The 27,171-nt window shown below is 38.8% G+C and overlaps 1 pseudogene; it reads right to left on the bottom strand.

Annotated features, from left to right (window-relative positions):
* Positions 1-2,732: 2,732 nt before the first annotated feature.
* LOC132272257 (small nucleolar RNA R71) lies at positions 2,733-2,831 on the bottom strand (annotated as a pseudogene).
* Positions 2,832-27,171: the final 24,340 nt, after the last annotated feature.

Here is a 27,171-nt window from a genome sequence, read left to right as displayed (position 1 = left end):
ATGCCGTGATGGATCGAGTCTTTTGTCTTTATCTTCAAGAAATTTCCCGGTTCGATAGTCCAACATTCCTTTCGATCGATTGAACATTTTTTATCTTATCCTCATCTACCACTTTTGTCCTTTTTCCAAAAATATCCCAAAAATATCTCAACTTTGTCATTATTCAAAAAGGCGCCGCCATAGTTCGATCGATCGAAGCACCCTTATGATCAATCGAACTACCTCAAGTGCGAGAAAAACAGAGTTCCAGTCAATTAAAAGGTGTGTTCGTGGTGCAATTATTGGGAGGCCCTAGTGCACAAGGTCTGACCATTGTGTGTGACATTTGAGCTAACTATATAAGGATTTTGGCCATTTTGGAAGAAAGAGAGAATCATAAGGAACTATATACAATATTGAGGTTGGGAGGAGGCTAGAGATTAGAGGGAGAAAGATACACACCATTTGGGGGAAAGTTCTTCCACTTATCTAGGGTTTATACCAAGGAGAAGAATACCATTTCTACCATGGAGATAGCCCTTGAGGGTTGGATGACAACATCAATGAGTGCCTAAACCATTTTCTTAGGGCTAGATATAGCCCTAAGCATGCCTCCTAGACTTTGATGTTTTATAATTGAAGGGGATTTGTGTTGTAATTCTTGCATTGACATCTTATATATATTTGAAACTTATTTCTACAATGATTTGTGTTACTTAATACTTCTAATTGATCATTTAATTCTACCCATATGTCTATGTATGCTAGGATGAATGTTCATGAGTTTATTTATAGATTTTGTGACATTGATGCATGTCTATGTGTGTTGATACTATGAATCTAGTAGTGGTCAAGGCATGGTGCTTAAATATATTACTCTTATGGTTTGTTTGATGGTACATACTTATTTCTTGATAGATTGTGCCTCCTTCTTAGTTTAATTAGTTTAATTTTCATGTCATTAGTTTAGTTGTAGTGTAATTATCTTACTTTCTTAGATAGGAGGACAATCCATGCTTATTGTTTGATGTTCCATGCTTATGAATGCAAGTAGTATATTTCTCTAATTTGATGATGTGCATTAATTGTGGACCTAAGGGAAGGAATAATAGCTTGATTTGATATGTTGTGCTATTCACTAGTTTGGCGAGACAATGTATACTTACTTGGCCATCCATGCTTGTTAATTCAATTAATGACACATACTTTAATTTACAACATATAATCCCCCTAATCCATCAAACATTGAATGTCTATAAAGGTAATACTTAGTAGTGAACTCTAAATCCCAAGACTCCTCTCTTATATTCTATACACCTCACTTACTTTAATTGTTTTACCTTGCATTTATTTAGTTTAAATTGTAGTTTAATTCAACCACCATCCATCTTTGATCACTCGACCTACTAATCTAACATTGATTTCTGAACAAGAATACCGTGCATTTCCCTTGGGACGATCCCTACTCACTCTAACTACATTAATAGTTAGTAGTGGTAGTGGTATTCTATAAATTCAAACTTGGCCACACTACACACTTTATTGCAATTTGGTGCACACTGCAATGAACACACCAAGATTTGGCACCGTTGCCGGGGATCTTTAGCAACAATGTATTTTGGAAATCAATTAGGAATTAGTACTCTTTTGATCATGTCTTTATTTTATTTTATTTTGATTACTTTTTGAGTTTATTCTTTATTGGCTAGGTGCATTGAGCAAGGGAAGTGAAGCAAAGAAGATTCTAAAGCAAAGCAAGCAAGCTAAGCTAAGCATAAAAAGCTAAAAATCTAAAAATTTACAAAGCAAAGCAAGACAAAGAAAAAATAATAATTTGAAGTTGCTTAAGGACCCTTTGTAAGCTTTTTTAACTCTTTCTCTAGTTAAATCGTCGGCCCGCGTGGAGACAATTTACTTTTCTTGCATATTATTTAAAGCATGAGAGTATGGGATCAATATATAAGGAGGAGTGTTGATTGATTTGTTACTTAGGAGAAATGCTTGCTACATGCTTGTTGTTTGTTTTGTGAGTGCATGCATGGTCATAGATCATTGAATCCAACTCTTGTCCCATTTAATTTGAATTTTGAATCCATTGTTCGTAATCTTAGGGGAAGGGGTAACTCTCATCACTCCATTTCATTAATGGAGGAACATAATGAGGACTATGTGGAGGACCTTATTTATATCGACCAACAAGGTATCCTCCACCCTAATGTGCATCATGACAACATTTAAGTACCATTAGGTATGTCAAGACCCTTCATTCCACAACAACAAGGCCATGTTCCATTGGGAATGCCTCGGCCAATTTTTGTTCCACCTCAACCTCCCATAGTTCAAGGCAATTATGGTGCTCGTATAGCGCCACTGGTTTTAAATCCTCCTCTTGCTTTGAGAGATCATTATATGCCAAATGAGTACAATGTACCTACATACATTAAATTACCTCCATTTAGGGCACACCATTATGAAATCAAACCACAAACTATTCAAATGCTTCCCAATTATCATGGACTTCCAAGTGAAGAGCCTTACAAGCATTTAGATGAGTTTTTTTAAGTGTGTTTCACCGTGAAATACACGGACATGCCAGAAAAGGTTTTGCGACTAAAACTCTTTCCTTTCACCCTTAAAGATAAGGCAAAATATTGGTTCAATAATCTAAGGCCTTTTTCGATAACTTTTTGGGCAGAAATGCAACAAAAGTTCTTTAAAAAATACTATCCGGTATCCCAGACCAATTCAATGAGAACTTCAATTAGAGAATTCTCACAAGGGGATGGGGAATTGTTTCATGAGGCATGGGAGTGCCTAAATGATTTGCTTAGGAAGTGTCCACATCACGACATTCCTAAGTGGCAATTGGTTCAATTTTTCTTTAAAAGTTTGTCGGATAATTTTAAAGGTATGGTTGATGCTTCCATAGGTGGTTCATATCTTGATAGGCATGAGGACGATGTATGGCGTCTTTATGAGAGTATGGGTGAGAATTCAATGCATTGATCTTTGTCTTCAAAAAATGGTAAAAACATAAGTGGAAGGAAGAATGTTGGCTTATATTAAGTTGACAATTCCAATGACATAGTCGCCGAAGTGAAATCTTTATCCCAACGGTTTGATCAATTTTTGATTAACCAAAATTCAGCAAATCAAGTGTCTTCCTCTCCTAGTCATAATCATCATAATTCCAATGAAGCTTGCATGACTTGTTCTAGTGTTTTACATTCTACTTCTAATTGTCCCCATGGACATGTGCAAAGTGAGCACCATGAACAAGTGAATGCCGTATTTGGCAACCAAGGGAATAATCCCTTTGGCACCCATTATAATGTCGGGTGAAGGAACCATCCAAACTTCTCTTGGAAAAGCTAAGAGGAAGGCTCACCTCCCTAGAGTGGTTTTCAAGGCAAATATGTTCCACCCCCAATGCAAAGCCAAGGTTCCCAAGGTTATAAATCATCATACCAAGCACCACATGGAAACCAATTTTCAAGCATTCACTTCCCAAATCAATCTTCATATTCTCAAGGGAATTCTAGGAATCCCGCTTTTGAGGAGAAAGTCTTGACGACTTTGGGTACTTTGGAGGCAAATACCCAATTGCTTCATTCTTATTCCCAATCCATTACGAAGCTAGAAACCCAAGTCAGGCAAATAGCTAGTACCTTGAATGCTAGAGAAAAAGGGAAAATGTCTTTTAATCCACCACCCAAGCAATAATTTGTTGTGGAGACCAATTCCTCCTCAAAAGGTCACACAATTGAACATGTGAATGCGGTGACAACCTTGAGAAGTGGAAGAATTATGGACAATTAAGTTGGTGTTCAAAATGAAGAGAGTGAACCGGTGTAACCAAAAGTTGACACCCGTCCCGTCTCACATCGTATTCCTTCTTCATTGCATGTGAAAGAACCCTTTGTTGAGAATGATTTAAAAAATCCTTATGTTAAAATGTTTTGGAAAAGGATTTTGAAAAAAAATTTGAGCCCAAGGCTCCATTTTCAGATGCCTTAAAAGGATTCAATTCTCTTAAAAAAATAACAAAGCAAAGCCAATGAGATAATTGATGTGTTTAGGCAAGTGAAGATCAATCTTCCTCTCTTGGATGCAATTAGACAAATTCCGGCTTATACCAAGTTCTTGAGAGATCTTGCACCCTTAAGAGGAAGAACACAAGCCAAGCACCAAAAAGAGTTGTTTTGACCAAGCAAGTAAGCTCTATTTTGCAACATAACACTCTCCAAAAATTCAAAGACCCCGGTTCACCTACTACTTCTTGCATCATTGGTGATCATGTCATTAACCGGGCTCTTCTTGATTTAGGAGCAAGTGTCACCCTTCTCCCATATTCGGTGTATGTTCAATTGAGCTTAGGAGATTTAAAACCGGCATCAGTAGTGTTACAACTAGCCGACCGATCCATAAAAAAGCCCTGGGGTATTACCGAGGATGTGTTGATCAAAATTGATAAGTTCTTCTGGTCAATTTTGTAGTCATTGACACAGAACCGATCGCAAATCCCAAGAGCCAAATTCCCGTTATCCTTGGTCATCCATTCTTAGCAACCGCTAATACCAACATTAATTGTAGGACGAGGACAATAAAAATTTCATTTAGGCATATGAAGGTGAAGTTGAACATTTTCAATCCAACCCTTAATTCTTTAGACAAGCATGAAGAAGTATGTGTTGTCGAAAAATGTATTGAAATGAATCTACCAAAAATAAGTCTCTGTTTGATGTTAAAACTTCAAAGGAGTTATCTTCTAAAAGAATTTTAAAAGATGTTCTGTTTAAACCAAGTATTAAAAGGGCATGGAGACCTAAGGATTTGTTTGACAAAGGACCATCAATCTCACTTGAATCAAACCCAACAATTTCCTTAGGGAATAGTTTGTTAAGTGGGGTTCAAGGAGGGGATGCATAACAAGATTTTTGATCACGGCTAAAAAAGCCCAACCTCTTGCTAGAGACGTTAAACACTAGTGATTCATAGGGTTTATAACCCTGTTCCTCCCCCATTTCTATTTTACCTTATTTTCTTGCGTCTTCTAGATATACTCTAGGATCATACACATTGTTTGAGACTTTGATAGGGAATACATGTGCTTTCATTTTCAAATTAGGCATTTAGTTCCTGTTCGATTGATCACAAAAGAAGTTCGATCGATCGAACATCATCTCTGCATACAATCATCTCTCTGTTCAATCGTGCGAAGATTCTCTGCATATTTCATCGCTCTGTGTATCGTGCGAACATTCTTCCCGATTGATCCAAGAATCCCTTGATCAAACCAGTTTTTCCTTGGATCGATCTTAGTTCTATACTTAGAAAATTTTTGGATCTCTGAAAAAATCATCTCTCTGTGTATAGTTCGAAGTTTTTTGCAAGTTTTCACCTGTTGGATCAATCGAGTTTCGATCATTGTCCAATCCATCTGTGTTCTTTCGTTTGACTTTGACTTCTTTTTGAATTTCAAATTTCAACTTTTAAAAAAAATTTAAAAATTTAAAAAGAGTTTTTAAATTTTCAAAATTCAAAAATTTTCCAAAAATATTTTGTCATTTTGCAGGTTCGATCGATCTGAGCACCTTCATGATCGATCTTGGTTTGATCGATCCATTGACCCACGTGATCGATCGAACATGTCAGGAACAGTTTTTAAAAAATGACCCAAAGGTCATTTGGATCGACGCTTACATCGATCCAAAGCCATTTTTCTCTCCGAGCGTCTCTCCTTCATCTTCCCCATCTCTGGCGAGACTCCGGCGAGTCCCAAGTTTCCTTCCCCGCTCTCGATCTTCTTCTTTCTCTCTCGGTCCACTTCTCTCCTCCATTTTTGGTAAGCTTTTCATTCTCTTTCATTTTGTTTTGTTTATGGTGATTTTAATTGCAATGCTGATTAGAACCATCAATGATTGATTTCATTGCCTTATTTGGAATTGCAAGCATGTGTATATATGTATATATATGTGTATATATAGATTTTGTTTCCGAATTTGGATCAGGGGTCGCGTGCCATTTTAAGTGACCAAATTTGCATTGTTGAGGTGTATAGGGGTCACGAGCCTTAAAGTGACCATTTGGACTCGCCCTGTGTCTTCCACATCACGAACAGGTGACTTTTCGTTTCTCAGCAGGTTCGATCGATCACACTAGTGCTCTAATCGATCAGAGCATGATCGATCCAATTTATGTTATGATCGATCCAACTTGGATCGATCGCATTTTTCTCTGATCGTTTAAACTTCACTGTTTTTGCATATTGATGCTCATATACCCTCATTTGTGTCCATGTTATTATATTTATGCCCAATGCCTGTGTTTTCCACATTGGTTGCATTCCGTACTTATCATGTCTAGCATGTTTTACTCTTTTTGATAATTAATTGTCAATACTTGGCTACATTACCACTTGCATAGATAGGTTCATGTGTTTATATTCTGAGTTGTTATCTTAATTTGACAAGCATGTTTATATCTGTCGTACTTTCAATTATGTATCTCATATACTATTTTTTGTTACCGACTACAATTGCAAGTGTCTCTTTTTTTTTACAGACCATGACTCGGTTTAAGACCACGGCCAACCAGACATATGACCGCCTGGTCTGGTAACGAGTAGAGGAGCCTGAAGAGCCAGCTCGTGCTCAGTCTGAGCGATCCTCTTCTTCTTCATCTGCCTCTTCTTCTTCATATTCTTAGGAGGCCGATGATAAGCGCCGAATATTGTATATTCAAGCGCCCTAAATTGCATTAGTAAAGTCCGTTGTATGTTAATTTATGTAGATTATCTTCATTTCTATGTTTTTATGCATTTTCAGGTTCATTGGCCAAAATGGAACAAGAATAAGGCCTTGTGGAATCTTGAGCAACAAAAGGTGCCAATGCTGAATTCTGGCAGCAGTAGAACCTGGACTTTGCTCGCCATTTTGACCTTCCAAACTCAAGAACTGGACTTCCCTCATAACATAAAAGATTTAGAGCTCTGAATTAGCTTTCTAAATCTTCAAATGGTTTGTCATTCGGAGCTTGTAGCAGAGAGTTATGGCCTTGTTACCAGAGGTGCGCAGAACTGCCTGGCAGCAATGAAATTCTGCCTTGATCTTCATTTTCGACCAACCATCCTTGAGAATTGGATCTCCACCAAAACATGAAATATTTAGAGCTCTGAATTAGCTTTCTAAATCTTCAAACTTTTCATCATTCGGAGTTTAGAACGCAAAGTTATGGCTGTTTAACCAAAGTAGGTCTGGGCGGAGCAAGTGAAGCATGGAGCTTTTTACACTAAATTCGAGTGCTCGAGGCCATGCTTAGAGTGCTCGAATTTTGGGCAGAATGCCCTTCGGAAATGGCTCATTTCAGCCCGCTTGCACCTTGGTTTCTTCATTTTGTTTTCCTCTTTAATGAAGTGGTTGGAGATGTTGGTTGGTGGCATTTTGGGTGGTAGATAAGAGGGATAAGAGCCACACAATAGAGGGAGCTCCATTCTACAAGATTAGAGGAGAGAGAAGACAGCAAGAAAGGTGTTCTTGAAGCTCCAAGGAGGTTGCACAAAAATGGCCATGAAGATGGAGCTTCTTCCTTCTTCTAGCTTGGCAATGGGTAACTAACTCCCTTCTAGGGAGGTGATGAAACTCCTTCTTGTAAGCATGTCTTGTTTTTTATTTACATTTGGGGATGTAATGTATATATATGACCTTTCCATGAACTAGAGCTTTATTTGATGTGAAGAGCTTCAATGTCTATTAATGATCATTTTGAGTTTAAGATCTTGTCTTAAGATTGTTTCCTCTTATGATTATTTTGCTTCCATTTTCATAGTGACAATGAAGATGAGTTTATGGAAATGTTTTTATTGGCATGATGCTTGGGAAATTTGATAGTCTATAGCTTAGGGTTCTCTTTTGATAGATTATTCTTGATTCCTAATGTCATGTGCTTCTACTATGTGATTAAGGGCTTGATAACTCTATGCTTAGTGAGTATGTCTAAGGTTGCAACCTAGTTTAGGTAACTAAAACATGCAATACTTTGATAAGTTATTCTTGCCTATTGATTTCATAAAAATTCTTGAAGGTAATGTAGCAATTTTATATTGTTGCATTTCATGGTTATGTGTATATATTATTCCCCAAGTAAATGATGTATTAACATGCTTATGGATAGGTAGTGGATTCACTTCCCTAGCCCTCTCTACCTAGATCTCCTTCCTTTACATTTACTAGCATTTTTGTTTTATGCACACTTCAATTACTACCTTAGTGACAAACCAATCAACAACTCCTTATTACACCTTATCATTCTTAAATAACTCTAGATACTTAGGTTGCCTTAAGACTAGCGCAGTCCCAGTGGTTCGACTTACCCGACCAATAGCCCTATTTTACAATGATTCGTGCTATTGCGAAGGTTGATGTTAGTTGATCAACCGATCAATTTTTGGCGCCGTTGCCGGGGACTGCAAACGGTTTAGCAACCAAAGTTTAGGGTTAAATTTAGTTTGATTGTGAATACTGTGTTTTGTGAATATTTCTTGTGTGGTTTAACCATTTTTGTGTTGTAAGTGAGATTCTAGGAACTCGAAGCTCGCCGTGGGAATGCTAGCAAATTGTAAGTCTAGAGGACCCCAGGTAAGTCTCGTGACTTCTAGTTTCAAATTGTGAATATCGTGCATGTGTTAAGCTTAGAAGTAGATAAATTGCAAGCCCTTGTCGAGTCTTTTTCAATTGTGTATTTTCAATTCCAAGCATCGGTCCTTGTCGTGGCCATTTATTTTCTGTCTTGATAATTGAGGAGAAAGGGAACATCGTATATGGAGTTGATGATAAAGATTTGTTGCGATGATGTTGTTGTGAATTGTTGATGTTTGGCTGTAGGTCACTCTCTCTTCCCACACTTGACTCGCCTATTGATATAAATTCACTTAAAAGAACTCTTAGACGGAACCTTAGGGAACCCACTCTTACAAAGGACCTTGAAACTGAATTCAATATAATGGGGGATAACGTAGGAAATCCGGGGAATGAAAGGGCTGAAATTCCAAATGTAGAACCAATGACTCTTAGAGATCATTTCATTCCTACCACCTATGCTTCTCCTTCTTGCATAGTAATGCCAAACATAGATGCAGCTCAATATGAGATCAAATCAAGAACCATCCAAATGCTTCCATCATTTCATGGCTTTGATAATGAAGATCCATATAAGCATCTTGATGAGTTCCTTGAAATCTGTTCGACCATCCGGTTGAGAGGTTTTTCGGACAATGCACTTCATCTCCATCTTTTCCCATTCTCCCTAAAGGATAGGGCAAAATATTGGTTGAACTCCCTTGCTCCCAATTCCATTACTTCTTGGGCTCAATTGCAACAAGAATTCCTTAAGAAGTATTATCCGGTGAGTAAAACCAACCAAATGAGGCGTTCCATTCTAAGCTTTTCTCAAATTGATGGAGAACAACTCCATGAGACTTGGGAAAGGCTACAAGATCTTCTTCGAAAATGTCCTCATCATTTGATCCCAAAATGGCAATTAGTGCAAGCTTTCTATGCCGGCTTGACCGAAACCCATAGATTCATGGTTGATTCTTCTTGTGGTGGGATGTTCATATCTAAGAATGCGGATGAGGCTTGGACCCTACTTGAGAATTTAAGCGAAAATTCACTTCAACATAATTCTCGTAGGGCTCCGGCCTCAACCAATGCAAAGAACACCAACCTTTCTCAACCAAAATCTATAAGGGAGGAATCATATCAAGTGGATGCCATAGCTCATAAATTCTACCAATTGATGGCACCACATCTTCCTCCTTCATTGTCTCAAAATTCGGCAAGTTCGGTTTGTGCCTCATGTAATAGTCCATTTCATCTCTCGGAAGATTGCCCCACACCGGAGCAATTTCCCAATCCCAACCAAGAGCAAGCTAATGCCATGTTCTCACGGCCCGAGAACAATCCATATTCCAACACCTACAATCCGGGTTGGCGAGACCATCCGAATTTTTCGTGGAGGCAACAAGCCCCACAAAATTCCCAACTTCAAAATCAAGGGCCTCAAAATCAGCCCTCTTCTCAATATCAAGGTAGGCCTTTCCAAGCCTCTTCAAGCTACCAACCCCCATACAATCCAAATGTCTCCACTCAACCTCCTGTGAATCCAATTGATGAGATAGTGGCTACAAACAAGCAAATGATGGAATCATTAAATGTGCAAATGATGGAATCATTAAACAAGCAAATCATAGATTCCAACAAGCATCTCTTGACATCCTTGCAACCTACTCTCCAAATGGTTCACTCCCATACTCAATCCATAGCTAGGCTCGAAAATCAAATGGGACAAATAGCTAACCAAGTGAACCAACTTCTTCAAAAAGACAAGGGTAAGCTTCCCGCTCAACCATTTGAAAATCCTAGAGGAATGCATGTGATTGATGAAACCCCTCCTCCGAGTGGGCCGACTCATGAACAAGTTCAAGCTATCACCACCCTTCGGAATGGTAGAGTGGTTGACAACAAGGTTGATGGAGACACAAGTGAGAAAAACCCTCCGTTGAAAAATCCAAATTCAAGCTCTTCAAGTCCAAATCCAAGTTCTTCTTGTCCAAATACCATTCACGGAAGTCCCACGCATGTCACCCCAAATGTGGAAACTACTTATGAGCCAAAAGCTCCGTTCCCTCAACGTCTTCAAGAGTCGACACATTTTAGGAATAAGAATTGCAAAATTCAAGACATGTGGGAGGTCTTTAGGCAAGTAAAAATCAATCTTCCTCTCTTGGATGCTATCAAGCAAATTCCTCCCTATGCAAAATTCCTTAAGGATTTGTGCACTCAAAAGCGCACTTCCAGAAGTCATTTACCAAAGAAAGTGAGGTTAACCGAAAATGTTAGTGCGATCATTCAGCACAGCACTCCTCCGAAGTATAAGGATCCGGGTGCCCCCACAATCTCTTGTGTCATTGGTGACAACAAAATCGAGAGGGCCCTCCTTGACTTAGGAGCTAGTGTGAATTTGATTCCATATTCGGTTTACCTACAACTTGGTTTGGGAGATCTAAAGCCAACTCCGATAGTGTTGCAATTTGCTGATCGATCTATTAAGCAACCACGGGGAATTATTGAAGATGTGATCATAAAAGTGGACAAATTCTACTTCCCGGTAGACTTCGTGGTTCTTGATACGGAACCAGTCCATGATCCAAGAAAACACATTCCCATAATTCTCGGACGTCCTTTTCTAGCTACAGCTAATGCTTCCATTAACTGTAGATCCGGATTGATGGATATCTCTTTTGGGAATATGAATGTTAAGCTCAATATCTTCAATGCTGTGCAACTTCCTTCAGATGACAATGAGTGTTTTAAAATCACTATTGCTGATGAGCACATTCAAAATCCAATCCCACCTCCTTCAACGGAGGATCCCCTACATGCTTGCTTGGTCCCTTTTGATTTTGAGGATTTTGGTGTGGACAAATCCATTCGGGAAGTCAACTCCTTGCTTGATATTCCATCACCATTTTCCTCTCCTTTATGGGAAGCACCAAATCCATCTCTATCGTGGGATTGTCCATCTCCTTCCATTTCTTCACCGGAGTTACCTCAACATTTTGAGGGTGAACCACCGGACAAAGGTAAGGAGAATGTTGACAAGTTGCTGAAAATTCTTCCAATCATTCCAGCCCAATCTAGAATCATTGTCCATAATACTCAACCTGTGAACAAACCATTTGAGTACAATGAGGTATATGACTTGGAGATTGCAAATATGAAAGGTCATGATCCTGCCATTGTTAGTCAAAACAATGACATTCAACGAGCCTCCATAATCTCGAACAAGCAACACCTTTGCTTAAATCTGAAAATAAAAGAAGTGAGATTAAAAGCAATGCTCAAATCCTCTAAGGCCAAACTTGTTTCTCTTCGGAAGGATCAATATCCCTCACCATTCATTGATCCAAGTTTGAGACCATATGAAGGAGGCAAGTTGCATACGGAGCGTTAAGGATCCATCTCTCCAATGGATCCTGATCCTGGTTCGTCTAGCAATCGACATTAAATTTAGCAAAGCAAGGGAAGAAATTCTTTCGATGTTCCAAGCTTCCCTACCTTCTCAAATTGTTCGTGCCTTGAAATTTTCTGGGAAATGGTTTAGAAAAGCCAAAAATTTGATTTTTCTGAAATGGTCTTCAGTTGTGTTCCGCAATTTTAGACCGGCCTCTTAGACCTTCTCAGCTCTAATTTTCATTCCCGGAAATTTCCATCGCTTTCGAGCAATTTCATAAGATCTTTGGCATGCAACTCATGTGCACAACCTCTCATTTTCAACGCATTGTTGGATCATGGTTCCCCAAAATTTTCCATGCATTGGAGATGAAATGCAAAGTTTGAAAATTTTTCATCCAGGCATTAGAAATGTTAAGCAATTTGACAATTTTTCCCAAAATTATCCATCCATGCATTGGATTGGAATAATGTGCCAAGTTTCAAATTTTTCTATGCATAGCTTGAATTTAGGTTGCCGCATGCAAAGTTTAAAAGTTTCCCCATGCATTACATGGAATGACAAAAAAAAAAAATTTCAAAATTTTTTTCCATGCATTGGAAGGTTGCATTCATGGAAAAATGTTGCCACATTTTCACAATGCATACCTTCATGGGAATGAAGTTGCCACTTTCTAATGCCATGCGAGGTTTACAATTTCCATCTCAATATTGCAGTCCAATTTAATGATTCCATAGCATGCATTCATGCAATGCATAAGAATAAAAAAATCATTCATCCATGCTAGCACACCATGCATGAAAATGCATCCCATGCATGCAATAGTGCCCATTGTCAACCCACAATGAAGATGTCCAGTTGAGTGCTCGAAACCAAATATCCTGAGGCTACTGCTATGTTTTCGAGCAATCTACCTTCCCTGTCGAGTGCTCGCTGCTGCCTCCAATCTTGCTTGCACCACTGTCCTAATTTCGAGCACTCGAAGACCAAGCTTCGAGTGCTTGCAGTTGCCTACCTCAGTTCCGCGGCTACTGCTTCTAATTCGAGCACTCGAAGACCCCATGTCGAGTGCTCGAATTACACCCCACTCTCTCCTCACTCAACCCCGAGCCTACTGTCCTATCTTCGAGCACTCTACTTCAATGCTTAGAGTGCTCGAAAAACAACCCCAGCAGCAACCACCTTCCTCTATCCCTCATTCTTCATCTCTCTATCTCGAAACAAAACCAACCCACCAAAGCCTCACTCCCTCACCTCAACCAACCTGCTGCAACACCCCAAGCAACCCCTCTCGGCATCTCTCTTCCTCATCCACTCTTTAACTCTCGGCTACCACCAAACCCAATCTCACTTCTATCTCTTCAAACCATGCACCCCATTCCCAGCTCCGGCCAACTTCCCTTCATCAACCAACCAACACCATTCCCTCAACCTCATGCCTACCCAAAACCATCTCTCTCTCTCGGCACTTTCATGCAACTTGCATGCACCTCACAACCAACTCCAACCACCATGCAACCCAACCTCCATCAACCATGTTCCCACGTCCTCCATGCATAACCACCACACCTCCTTCATTCTCGACCTTTCTCACACCAAACATCCCGAGCTCACTGCCCTCCATTCGAGCTCTCTTACTCCCCTGCCGAGTGCTCGAAACACCACCTACCATCACACATATCTCCCAACCCATGTAAACCTCTCCTCTCGGCAACTCTACCATCTTCTATCCTCCTCACCTCACCATTCTTCCCTCTCACAACCAACCAACCAACCTCCTCAAGCTTCACCACCTACCTCAACTCCTCTCTCATCTCCAACCAAACAACCCACTTCATACAACCCAACCTCACTCTCCCATGCCACCCTCTCGGCACATCAACCTCCCATCATGCACGCCAACCTTGCCAACCATGCAACCACCCTACCCAAACCAACCAACCTCGGCTTCTATCCCCTTCACCCTCGGCATCCACCCTCACCAACCTCACCTTCTCACTCACCACAAACTCATGCATGCCATTCATTCTAAAAAAAAAAAAAAAAACATAATACTATATATATATAATAATAATATTATAAAAAAAAAATATATATATATATATATATATAAATAAATAAATAAGTCCTGTTTTTCTTATTATTTATGTTTTGATTTTTACCTGTGTACATTAGTTGTGTTTTGATAGGTCTTCATGTCCAAGTTTGGGGGACGCATTTGCACACTCACATGGCTGAACATCTACGTCGTCGTCACTCCACTTGGTATTATTGTTCTTTTCCCCCCTTTACTCTTATTTTGTTTCACTTGTCTTCACACATTGAGGACAATGTGACATTCAAGTTTGGGGGTGCAATAGGACATTTTTGGTTTCACATTTTGACATTTTTGGTTTTATAATTTTTGCTAAGCAATGATAGTGTAACTTGGAACTTGTCGGAGACGAAGCATATGTTTAATACCTTGTGTATAGAAGCAATTGACATTTTTGAAAATAAAGAAAAATTTGAGTTGAAATGATCATGTAGATTCAAATTAGTCTGTATAAATGTTTCAATTAAATTCTCGCTGGATTTGACACTCTTTTAAGCTTCACAATGCACAGATGCGCATTGGAAACTTAACTGTGAGGCATGCAACTTGATCGACCTTGACCTTGGCCTAGTTAATTTGATTTGATGAACCTGATAGATGAATATCTTTGGCATGATTTAAGTTGTCTAAAAAAAAAAAAACTGAAAAGGAAAGAAAATAATGACCAGTTGACGTTCGTAGCCTTTCCAACTTGAGCTATTAAGCCCTAGGAGTGTCTCTACACTTAACACCCTAAAGCCATCTGGTTTGGGAGTTGTTGGCCTAACGCTTGCTACAAGGGTTGGTTAGAAAGCTTAAGGGACTTAAACATTGCACGGTCATTCAAAAAATAAACTGGTAATAAACATGGTTCGTTGGAGTTCGTAGCCTTTCCAACTTGAGCTATTAAGCCCTATGGAGTGTCTCTACACTTAACACCCTAAAGCCATCTGGTTTGGGAGTTGTTGGCCTAACGCTTGCTACATAGGTTGGTTAGAAAGCTTAAGGGACTTCAGCATTGCACAACCATTCTATGTTTCGCTTATGAGTTACAATAAATTGTCAATAAGCAACAAAAGTTGTCTTGTAAATAAAATCATGCCTTAGGGACCTCATTTAAAGGGGAATTCAATGATTTGAAAACTTGTGCTTTGGAATTGGAAAAGAAAGTAAAAGCCGCATGTTGAGAATCCAATTCACTTTCACTGAAGCTAGAGTTGATTTCCATTCAAGAGATGATAATTGAGTTATTTATATAGACTTTGATGTTGATGCATGTATGTGGAAATGTATTTAGCCAATTTTTGTATCAATGTTTCATATATGCAAGGTAGTCTTCCCAATGACCCCATCTCCAACTCTTTTTCTATTTCAAGTTATTTTTGAGCAATGTATATATCTTATTTTACCATGGATGATATTTTTGTAGTAGCAAGCCCATGGTTGTCTTTTCATTAAGTTTTTCATTGTAGTTTTGCTAAGGGACTAGCAAAATGTAAGTTTGGGGGTGTGATAAGCGCCGAATATTGTATATTCAAGCGCCCTAAATTGCATTAGTAAAGTCCGTTGTATGTTAATTTATGTAGATTATCTTCATTTCTATGTTTTTATGCATTTTCAGGTTCATTGGCCAAAATGGAACAAGAATAAGGCCTTGTGGAATCTTGAGCAACAAAAGGTGCCAATGCTGAATTCTGGCAGCAGTAGAACCTGGACTTTGCTCGCCATTTTGACCTTCCAAACTCAAGAACTGGACTTCCCTCATAACATAAAAGATTTAGAGCTCTGAATTATCTTTCTAAATCTTCAAACGGTTTGTCATTCGGAGCTTGGAGCAGAGAGTTATGGCCTTGTTACCAGAGGTGCGTAGAACTGCCTGGCAGCAATGAAATTCTGCCTTGATCTTCATTTTCGACCAAGCATCCTTCAGAATTGGATCTCCACCAAAACATGAAATATTTAGAGCTCTGAATTAGCTTTCTAAATCTTCAAACGGTTCATCATTCAGAGTTCGGACCGCAAAGTTATGGCTGTTTAACCAAAGTAGGTCTGGGCGGAGCAAGTGAAGCATGGAGCTTTTTACACTAAATTCGAGTGCTCGAGGCCTTGCTTAGAGTGCTCGAATTTTGGGCAGAATGCCCTTCGGAAATGGCTCATTTCAGCCCACTTGCACCTTGCTTTCTTCATTTTGTTTTCCTCTTTAATGAAGTGGTTGGAGATGTTGGTTGGTGGCATTTTGGGTGGTAGATAAGAGGGATAAGAGCCACACAATAGAGGGAGCTCCATTCTACAAGATTAGAGGAGAGAGAAGAGAGCAAGAAAGGTGTTCTTGAAGCTCCAAGGAGGTTACACAAAAATGGCCATGAAGATGGAGCTTCTTCCTTCTTCTAGCTTGGCAATGGGTAACTAACTCCCTTCTAGGGAGGTGATGAAACTCCTTCTTGTAAGCATGTCTTGTTTTTTATTTACATTTGGGGATGTAATGTATATATATGACCTTTCCATGAACTAGAGCTTTATTTGATGTGAAGAGCTTCAATGTCTATTAATGATCATTTTGAGTTTAAGATCTTGTCTTAAGATTGTTTCCTCTTATGATTATTTTGCTTCCATTTTCATAGTGACAATGAAGATGAGTTTATGGAAATGTTTTTATTGGCATGATGCTTGGGAAATTTGATAGTCTATAGCTTAGGGTTCTCTTTTGATAGATTATTCTTGATTCCTAATGTCATGTGCTTCTACTATGTGATTAAGGGCTTGATAACTCTATGCTTAGTGAGTATGTCTAAGGTTGCAACCTTGTTTAGGTAACTAAAACATGCAATACTTTGATAAGTTATTCTTGCCTATTGATTTCATAAAAATTCTTGAAGGTAATGTAGCAATTTTATGTTGTTGCATTTCATGGTTATGTGTATATATTATTCCCCAAGTAAATGATGTATTAACATGCTTATGGATAGGTAGTGGATTCACTTCCCTAGCCCTCTCTACCTAGATCTCCTTCCTTTACATTTACTAGCATTCTTGTTTTATGCACACTTCAATTACTACCTTAGTGACAAACCAATCAACAACTCCTTATTACACCTTATCATTCTTAAATAACTCTAGATACTTAGGTTGCCTTAAGACTAGCGCAGTCCCAGTGGTTCGACTTACCCGACCAATAGCCCTATTTTACAATGATTCGTTCTATTGCGAAGGTTGATGTTAGTTGATCAACCGATCAGCCGAGCATACGCTACCTCCTTCACCTATTCCAGCACCACCACTGGCATAGCCCGGCGTGGTCCGAGATAGAGTTGAGATGAGATATTTGCGTCTTTCAATGGCGCATGAGTCCATTTTTGATGAGACATTCTTTGCACGGTCGATCACGACCAAGTGGGCTTACGACGAGATCTACCACTGCCATATATCTCCTATTCTTGCCCCAGTGGCCAATTCGGTTTACCTAAGGCTCGTTCGGTTGTTTTACTAGAACCTCCAGCGGGCTTCGAGTAACCTGGCCAAGTTGTGGACTTCTATCGATGGGCACCTCATCTGCATCACAGTCGAGACCTTGGCTACAGCTTCTCAGTGCCCACATGTCTGCCCTCTAGGCATAGATTACCCGATTCTTCGGAGGCCCTCACTTGCGGACATGGCCACAGCTCTTTATGGCACTGCCACTGCCACCGACACTTATGCCACCAGGAATTACTTGCCAGAAAGTATGTGGTTCTTTGATTCGATTTTATACCGAAATGTTTTTATGGCGGCGCACAAGATTTAGAGGTAGACATATTTTCTAGCAGCCCTATATGCCTTCTACACCAGCCTTTGGTTCTCAGTTCCTGCACTCTACTGGAGTGTAATGATGAAGCTATATATGGACCACATCAGCAAGAGCCGGCCCAAGCGGACCAAGTTCCTCCCATTCGCACACTTAACCACTCAGATCCTCCGAGACCAATATTATCCTTTTCATCCAGAGGGGCACACTGAGACTAGGGCTTGCCACTATGGCAAAAAGGACTAAAATAAGAGCTACAATGCTCTTATTAAGAGTCTGAAAGAGGAGGCAGTCCTGGCGGCTGAGGAAGCAAAGGAGGAGGCAGCAGTAGCAGAGGATACAGCAAACGCACTGGCGGCAGAGGGCGCATTTATGGACATCGATTTGGAGTAAGAGCCTCCAGAGGGGTCACCACTACACTCTCAGGAGTAGAGTCAAGATGCGCATCAATCTCCTGATCTGGTCATACCTGACGCTCCAGCTCAGACACCCAGCTAGGGGGAGCATATCCAAACATTAGAGGATACGGTCGTCTCCCTCCGAGTGGATGTGGCCTCTCTTAGCACCGATGTGACCACTCTCCGCACGGATGTGTTGATTATGCTGCAGAGCATTTCTAGAGATATCCGGGGTTCACGTCATGCCAGACCGACTTCATCTGCCTGACCTCTCTCTATCTTTATCATATATATCTGTGATTTTGACAAATACTTTGATACTATTATTCTATTATTTTGGCCGGTCTATGATAACCCTCGATTCTGAGCCACGGGTGATCAAGTTCGAGCACAGATCCGAGGGATACCAAACAATTAAGTATATAAATGAACATAGATTACAAAACAATTTAATGAATAAATAATTAAGCTGAAATAATTCTAAATATTAAATCCTCAAAAGTTATAAAACTAATATAATCCAAACTTTTCAAAACCTCCAATATACGTATAACTCGAGAATCCATCTAGTGGACCCCTAATAAAAACCTAATAAAAAGTAAAGAATGAAAACAAAATCCAAACCTAAAACATGAAAGGAAATCCAACGTAGTCGAAGGAGTGAGTGACTGTATCTGCTCAGCACGATCAAACTCTAAGCCTGAAACTGAAGAACACCTGAAAAATAAGAGTGGGTCAAACCCACGAGCAAGTTCTACTCTAATACAATCCATACAAATACCCGATACGCAGATACATCCTAGATAACTTAGCAATAACTAAAGTAGTCCATATATATATAAATACACACTATAGGACGCTCACTAGCCCATAGGTTTGTCTCAGCCTGAGTAGAAGGTAACATGCAAATCGCACATAACGTGGGCATGTATACCTAGACCTACCAAGGGACCAGGTATCTACTATGTCCAGTTATCCATCCTAAGCGATATACGCACCCTAACCATGATCCTGAGACTTAAGCTCGTATCAAGGTACCATAATTATATATATTTATATATATATATATATATAAATCCATCCAAACTAAGGTATGTCATTCAACTGTTTATTGACCTGGCATATATATAAGTAGGACTTAACTTTTATAGTTAATCCATTTCTTATTTCAGAATAGGTAGGACTTTGTATTTTGAACTAATCCATCCCTAATATGCCACTTTCCCATACCGGTGCATATAATCCACAAATCAAATAATTAATGCAATAAATGATAAATTTAATCATCAATTAAAAAATTCTAGAGCATAATATAATGATAATAAAAAATATAAACTGAGCACATTATACTGAAATCCCAAAAGTAATTTTATACTAATCCATTTAATTTGTTAAAACAATAGCTAGCAATTAAAACTTCCATAATCCTTGATAGCATACAAATTAGTATTTAAATTTCATGATGTCCACTAATTAGCATAAGAGCATAGATTAACCATTTTGAGACTTTAACATAATTATTTAAATCATTTAAAACGCCACACTAAATTTTAAAACCACATTACAGCCCCTGGACATCCAAAAACACGTCAAAAATACACATGTTGGTGTATTATAGCCTGGGAGCCGCCTCCCCACAAAGGAGCCAGCCTTGGTGGAGCCATCTCTCCCCCATGGGGAGCCGGCTCTACCCTTTGTGGAGTCGGATCTCCCTCATGGAGAGCTGGCTCCCTCCTTTAGAGAGCCGGCTCCCTCCTTTGGAAAGCCGACTCTCTCTCCCTGAGAGCCGTATCCTGATTTTCGATCATCTTCCTCACCTCTGGTGGTGTTTAAATCTTTTTGTAATTCCTTATTACAGTTTCTAGAAGTTCAATCTATGTCCCAAAGATCCTAGAAACTCATAAAAATCCAGTACGCATCGTTAACAAGAAATAAAACATAATCAGAAACAATCTATTCAATAAATCGATTTCAATTTATTAATATATAACATAGATTAAAGTCTGAATTAACATGCATACAATAATCGTTTTAAAGTCTGATTAAATCCTGGAGACTATCTAGACATGCACAGAACACAGGTCTAAGGGAAGGAGTTAGAATATGAACATATGTACATGTTGAATTGGCGTTGTATATGTAAAGATTTAGCAGACTCGTGTGAATACAATGTGTACCTACTTTTAGATAATGACACTGTACTTGCTAGTGAAGCTAAATTGGGAGCCCACGATGACCTCTGCTTAGAAAGTTTCTATCTATGAATACAATGCCACATAATTGGAAGACGAATCTTAAATTTTGGTCTTACATTCAAAATTCCTGTGGACTGAAATTTTAATCAAATAAGTGTCCGGACGTAAACTTAACCGATATTATAATGATTTTTAAGGTTTTCGAATCTTAGGAGGGCAATAACGATGTCGTTTTGTCGTTGGTTCAAAAAATCAAAGTTCGAGTTGACCGTTTAACCCTACTGAAGGGTTCTGGTCAAAAGTGAACCCAGAATAGAAGATAGGCAATATTACAGTACTTTTTAAGGTTTTTGAACATTCTAAGCATGATGGTGATGTTCGTGAGTGAGTTTGACCATTGGTTTGAAAAGTCAAACTTGGAACTGATCGTTTTGCTCCTGTCTTAGGGTTAGGTCAAATAGAGTGCTGGAAAAAGGTGGAGACCCTGAGGAGAGGTGTAGCCTAGGGTTTTTGGATATTCCAAACACAATGGTGAAATCCATTTATCGTTCTGACAATCAAATTGAGGGGTTGCAATGTAATATTCAAATTTTGTCATATTCGGGGAATTAATGATTGGGATCTGGAAATTGTGTGATGTGTTTGATACTAGGTGTTTCCTAAGATTTGGGAGGGCTCAGTGTGCAATGGTGAAGTCGGATATCTGATCAAAATGTGACTTTTAGTTTTAGGCCGCACGTGGGCCTTACTGATAATTGGGCTTGGGAGATGGAAGTGTCCCGACTTGTGATGTGAGTAAGGGAAGCAGTCCAGTTGAGTGTGTCAAATTTCAAAAAAATTATTTAAACTCAAGTATATGGACCAGTTAATGAATGGACAAGTTGTCCAACCATTCAATGAACTATATCCCATTAAAGATCAAGTTAATACCATGGGGTATGGGGTTGGCGAAAGTTAGAATCTATGTGAAGTAATGGTATTTTGCATGATGATTCAGGCTCAACACTTGGGACTAAAAAAAATTGGACTTAGGCTCAGCCTAGGTTCCCAAATTCAATGAAAAGTTAAACTGGACACTAATAGGAACAAGTCGGTTCTTATTCCTTGTGACATGGCCGAGCTTAGTTAATGATTTGAGTAGCACTACTCATTTGGAATGGCAAAATCGTTATGGATATTAATTTGAATATAATGTATTTAGTTGTGCATTATTAATTAATATCTAAAACAGATTTACACTAAAATTAATGTAGAAATGCTCCAAAATTGAGTTTTGCCTTGTTTGATCATGCAGCATTCATAGCCATTGAACAGATCCAATAAGAAAGAGGGCAGATATAGACTATAGTAGAGTAACCAGTAAACTATATTGCTATTTCATTAACTCTATACAAGTACAACCAAACAACGTGAAAGAAAAACAAAAAACAAGGAAGACAAACAAATGGAGCAAGGGTCTCCTTATGTATTTGCTAGTGACAGTGGATCAACCCTGCAAATAACAAAGAATTATATAAAAATTTCAACCAAAAAAAAAAAAACCCCAATTAAATTAATTCCAAATAGGAAAATCAACCCACTTCTTGAACAATAATGGTAAAGTATATTACATTTGAAATGATGGTAACTTCAGGGAATGAGGAATAATGCAATGTTTGAAGAGGCTTTCATCTGAAAACTGTTACAGAGAAAATTATGATCTGGTTAGATATATAGTACACACACAAAAACACACATACGGATTGTGAAATTAAACTAAATGGTAAAAGTTATTACTGGTGATTTCACATTTGAAGGAGGACTATCAGCTTCTTCCATCTTCAAGCACCATGGCCTCATACCTCTTATAAACGCCTCCATCATCTTCAACCTCTGCAATTAAACCCAATGAAGACATAGTTCTATAGATTACAAAATCAATAGAAAAACAGAGATGCACTAACCATGTAATCAGAACTCTCTCCTTTGAGAGAACCCAAATCCAGCTCACTGGAACTCCATGTCTGTAAAAACGTTCTCCCCACAGAGGATGGCTCCGTCATTGTGGCAGAAACACCAATCTTGCAACTTTCCGGCGAATTCGAATTGACCGGAGAAGGAAGAACCCCATAAACCATTGTTTGAGAAACACCAATCTTGTAACTTTCCCGCGAATTCGAATTGACCGGAGAAGGAAGAAACCCATAAACCATTGTTCGAGAACCTCCAATCTTGAACGAAGAAACCCAGAAACGAAGAAACCCAGAAACAATGTCCAGAAACATCAATGTTGCAACTTTCCGCGGACTTCGAATGGATCAGAGAACGAAGAAACGTCGTAGAAATACCAATCTTGTAACTTCCCGTCCACTTCAGATTGATCGGAGAAGGAAGCAACCCAAAAACCGTTGCCGCAGAAACACCAATCTTGTAAATTTCTGGACAATTAGAATTAATCGGGGGAAAAAGAAACCCAGAAAACATTGTGTCAAAAAAATCACTTTTGCAACTTTCCGACCACTTCGAATTTGATCGGAGAACCCACAAACCCACAAACCATTGACTTAGAAATATCAATCTTGTAACTTTCGGGCTACTGATCGAGAACGAAGCGTGTCAGAGACACCAATGTAGCAACTTTCCTGCCACTTCGAATTCATCGGAAAACCAAGAAACCCATAAACCGCAGTAAAGTTCACTACGCTACAAACTCGACCAATCACAATTCTACGGTTTCAAAACACAAACTACAACAACTAAGAGGAATAGGAGATTGTCCAAGAAAAAGAAAAAGAAAAACTTCGATCAAAAAACAGAACTAAAAAAAAAAAAAAACAACGAAAGAACAAAGAAATAAAAGAGGAATTAACGAATTTTTTTTCGATGAACCAAACTGCAATGAATCGTCATTGAGGATTTGTCATTAAACCGGCGTTTGCAAGTTGGGCATATGTGTTTGGAGTTCCGGTGGATCGCCCGTTGGAGGTCGAGCAGGGCTTTCCAGTTTCCGTACGTGTGCCCGCAGAGATTGCAAGCCATTTTCGTTTTGTGAAATCAAGAAGCTCTGTACCACTAATGGTAGCTCTACCTACGCATTTATAGACCCGTAACTCAGTGGACCCAACTAGACCCCACTTGTCTTAGGGTCTAACGGAGTTGCACGCTCTTTATTAATAATAATGCTGCTTCTCTCCGAATAAATGGTGTAGACATTCCATTTTTACCTCCCTTTGGCCTTTACTAACGACATAAGTCAGATAGCTAGGGGTAAGAAATGGATAGGAAAAAATTGAGAAACTTACTGTCGGATATCAAATTTCACCATCACACACCGAGCATCTCCTACCCTTATACTTCTTGACAACCAGTCACCAATTTTTCGAAATAGGGCAAAATTAGAATTTTATAGTATAGCCCTTCCATCCAATTGTCAGAATGACAAACAGATTTCACGATAACGTCCCGTATACACAAAAACCCTAGGGTACATCCTTCTTTGAGGTCTCCAGCACTCGGTTTGACCAAACCCTTCATAAGGGCAGAACGGTCAATTCAAAATTTAACTTTTCTCATCGATGGTTAAACACACCCACACACCTCACCATTGTGCTTAAAAGGTCCAAAAATCTTAAAAAGTACAATAATATTGTTTGTCTTCCATTCCCGGCCCGCCTTTGACTAACACTCTTAGGGGTGATTAAACGGTCAATTCCAAAGTTTGACTTTTTCAAAGTGACTTGACAAATGGATAAATGGGCATTGATATTGTGTTCAGAATGTCCAAAAACCTTATAAACCATTAGCTTAAGCTTTTTGGTGTTCCACATTCGATCCAAATGGGAAGTGAAAATAGTATGGGTGGGTATCCAACATTGTCCAATGACTTAAACTTTTAGATTAGAGAGCAAGTGCCCTACCTATTACACTAGACCAGTAGGTGATGAAGCTGCTAAGAACATATCGTATCAATTGCGCCCTCCAAACATAAAAAAGAGCTCGACTTCTCCAATGACTGATTCTACAGGTAAGTTTCTCCACAAGAACCTTACAATCAATGATCTTAAGTTTTTTAAAGGTTAGAGTTCCCATGATGAGGATGGTTTAAAAATATAAAAATGGAAAGCAACCCAACAACTAGACTACGAAGATAACTCTTATTGAATTCTCCCACCAAATATTTTGATCCGTTGCAAAGATGAGATGTTTTGATTGAGGTAAAGATTGCTCTTTAAAAAATCACTCTCTTACCATTTGGGACCAAGTTTATATAACCTATCCTTGTTAACCGCCAAGTGTCTTCACACAACTAGTAAGATCGTAGTTTATGTGGTAATAAGAAAAGTCAGAGATTCTAGATTAATTTCCAATCCACAAAACAATTAACTGCCACGTGTCCACTATCCCCTACTCATCCCCTATCCCATTACCTCTCACCGTCAATCTCATGTGATCAGTTAAAAATCTGAGACTTTGTTCAAATCCAAACACCAACAATCCATGCACAAAACCCAAATTTTCTCTCTCTATATACTCTACGTCACAATAGTGAAAACTTGGGGACTTCTTCCTTTCCTTCCTTCATTTTTATCATGCCTTTCAATTCAACATTCAATACACCATAAGCTTTTCAAAATTTCTTAAGTATATTTCATGCTTTCAAATCATAAAATTTAGCACTAAGGCATAAAGAGCATAAATTTATCATCAATTAGGCATACTTTAACATCCTACACCATATATCACATAATTACATACTTTGCACAACACATAAGTAATATTGCATGAAATATTCGTAAATTGAGCATGGTAAATCATAAATTTAGAGGAATTGACTCACAAAAACCCAAGAGATTGTGGATTAGAGATCCCTACCTCAATTTGTATAAAAAGCCCCAAATTATGCCCTAAAATTCAAAATTCCCACGGCGGCCAAACGGAGATTGTCTCCAATCAAAATGACGGCCACGACGAGCTCTCCAACTTTGCCTTAAGTGGTGCTATCAAATTCTCAATAGGAAGAGAGATCAAGGCTTGAATTTGATGGAAAAAAAAAGGAAAGGAGAGAAGGAGAGAGAAAAACGTGAGATAGAGAGTGAATTTTGAGGCCAAGAAAAATGGCCTTTTGCCCCTTTTTAAAAAGAATGATGGTGGGTCCCACCAAAAAAATAAGAACATCCCACTTTTAAAATAAATATATTTTTATGTAACAAATTCCAACCACAAAATTTTGAAATCACAATAATGTAAATATACCCGAAATAAATATGCAGGAAATGTAATGGACCCAAAACATAGTCCCCGTACACAACAGTCCCGGTAACGGGTTCCACCCGAAACTTTCCAGCACGAAAAACAGAAATATGTCAAAATGGCAATCAGTGCATTTCTAAGAGTTTCGAACGCAAGGAATTGTCCCACACAACTCTTAGACACACCCAACATACCCCATGGAATCCAGTATGTAAAACGAGAAAAGACAAAAATACCCTTGTAAAATCAGAAAATTTCAAAAAATAAAAAATGGCGAAAATCGGAAACATTGCATTCTACCCTCCTTAAAAGATTTCATCCTCGAAATCTACCGTCCTTGGAGAAGGAAGCTCACAGCCACAAACCTTCCTGAGAACACCTCACAAAACCACTAGACCATGGACTCATCAACATTATTGCCTTTGACACCGGACGTAACCAGGCAATCAAAAACCATTGTCGCTAAAACACAATGCTCACCACCCTATGAGGGTACTCATCACTCATAACATTATACACAAAACCCATTGGATTCTACACCCGACTCAAAACTAGCCAGTCGATCCAGTTACAATTATAATCAACCCTTTGCAATAGCACAAATCATTGTAAAATAGGGCTATTGGACAGGTAAGTCGAACCACAGAGATTGCTAGTTTATGGCAACCAAGGTCTTTGAAATCACTTTTAGTTTTGATGAAGGAGGTATTGAGTTTTGATTGGTTTGTCACTTGGTACTTGGAATTAAAATGTGCATAAACAATAAATTAAAGTAACTTAAGATGAAGGAAATCTAGGTAGAAAGGACTAGGGAAGTGAATCCACTACCTGCTATATAAACATGCTAGATTATGATAAACTTAGGGAAACAACATATATAGTGGCCATGATATGTAGCAACACATGGTTGCTACAATATCTTTAAGAAATTCATGAAATCAAGAGGCAAGAATAACCTATCAAAGTTTTAAATGCTTGAACTACCTAAACTAGGGTGTAGCCTTAGACATGCTCACTAAGCTAGAGATTATCAAGCCTTTAATCAAATGATACAAGCACATCAAGTTAAAAATCAAGAATAGACCATCAAATGAAGGACCTAAGCCATAGACTATCAAGCTTCTCAAACAACATGCCATTAAAACCATTTTACAATCACATTTTCATTGTCACTATGAAAATGCAAGCCATACAATCATGAGAACATACAATCTAAGACAAGATAATACGTTCAACATGATCATTTATAGAAATTTAGGTCTATTACATCAAGTGCAAGCTCTAGATTATGAAACAACCACATATAAACATCATTCCCCAAAATAAACCAAAACTAAGGCATGCTTACAAGAAGGGGCTTCATCACCTCCCTAGAAAGGGAGTTAGTTACCCATAGACACAAAGGCGGAAGGAGTAGAGATAAGGAACCCTTCCATTTTCGCACTTAGAGGCCACCCACAAGCCAAGCTCTCAGGAACCCAATATTTCCCGCCCTATAAATGT

Source organism: Cornus florida, unplaced genomic scaffold (assembly GCF_030987335.1).
Source record: "Cornus florida cultivar Cherokee Brave unplaced genomic scaffold, ASM3098733v1 CherokeeBrave_3.0.0_Hap2_Chr08, whole genome shotgun sequence".
NCBI lineage: Eukaryota > Viridiplantae > Streptophyta > Magnoliopsida > Cornales > Cornaceae > Cornus > Cornus florida.
This window is presented reverse-complemented; position numbering and strand designations above follow the sequence as displayed.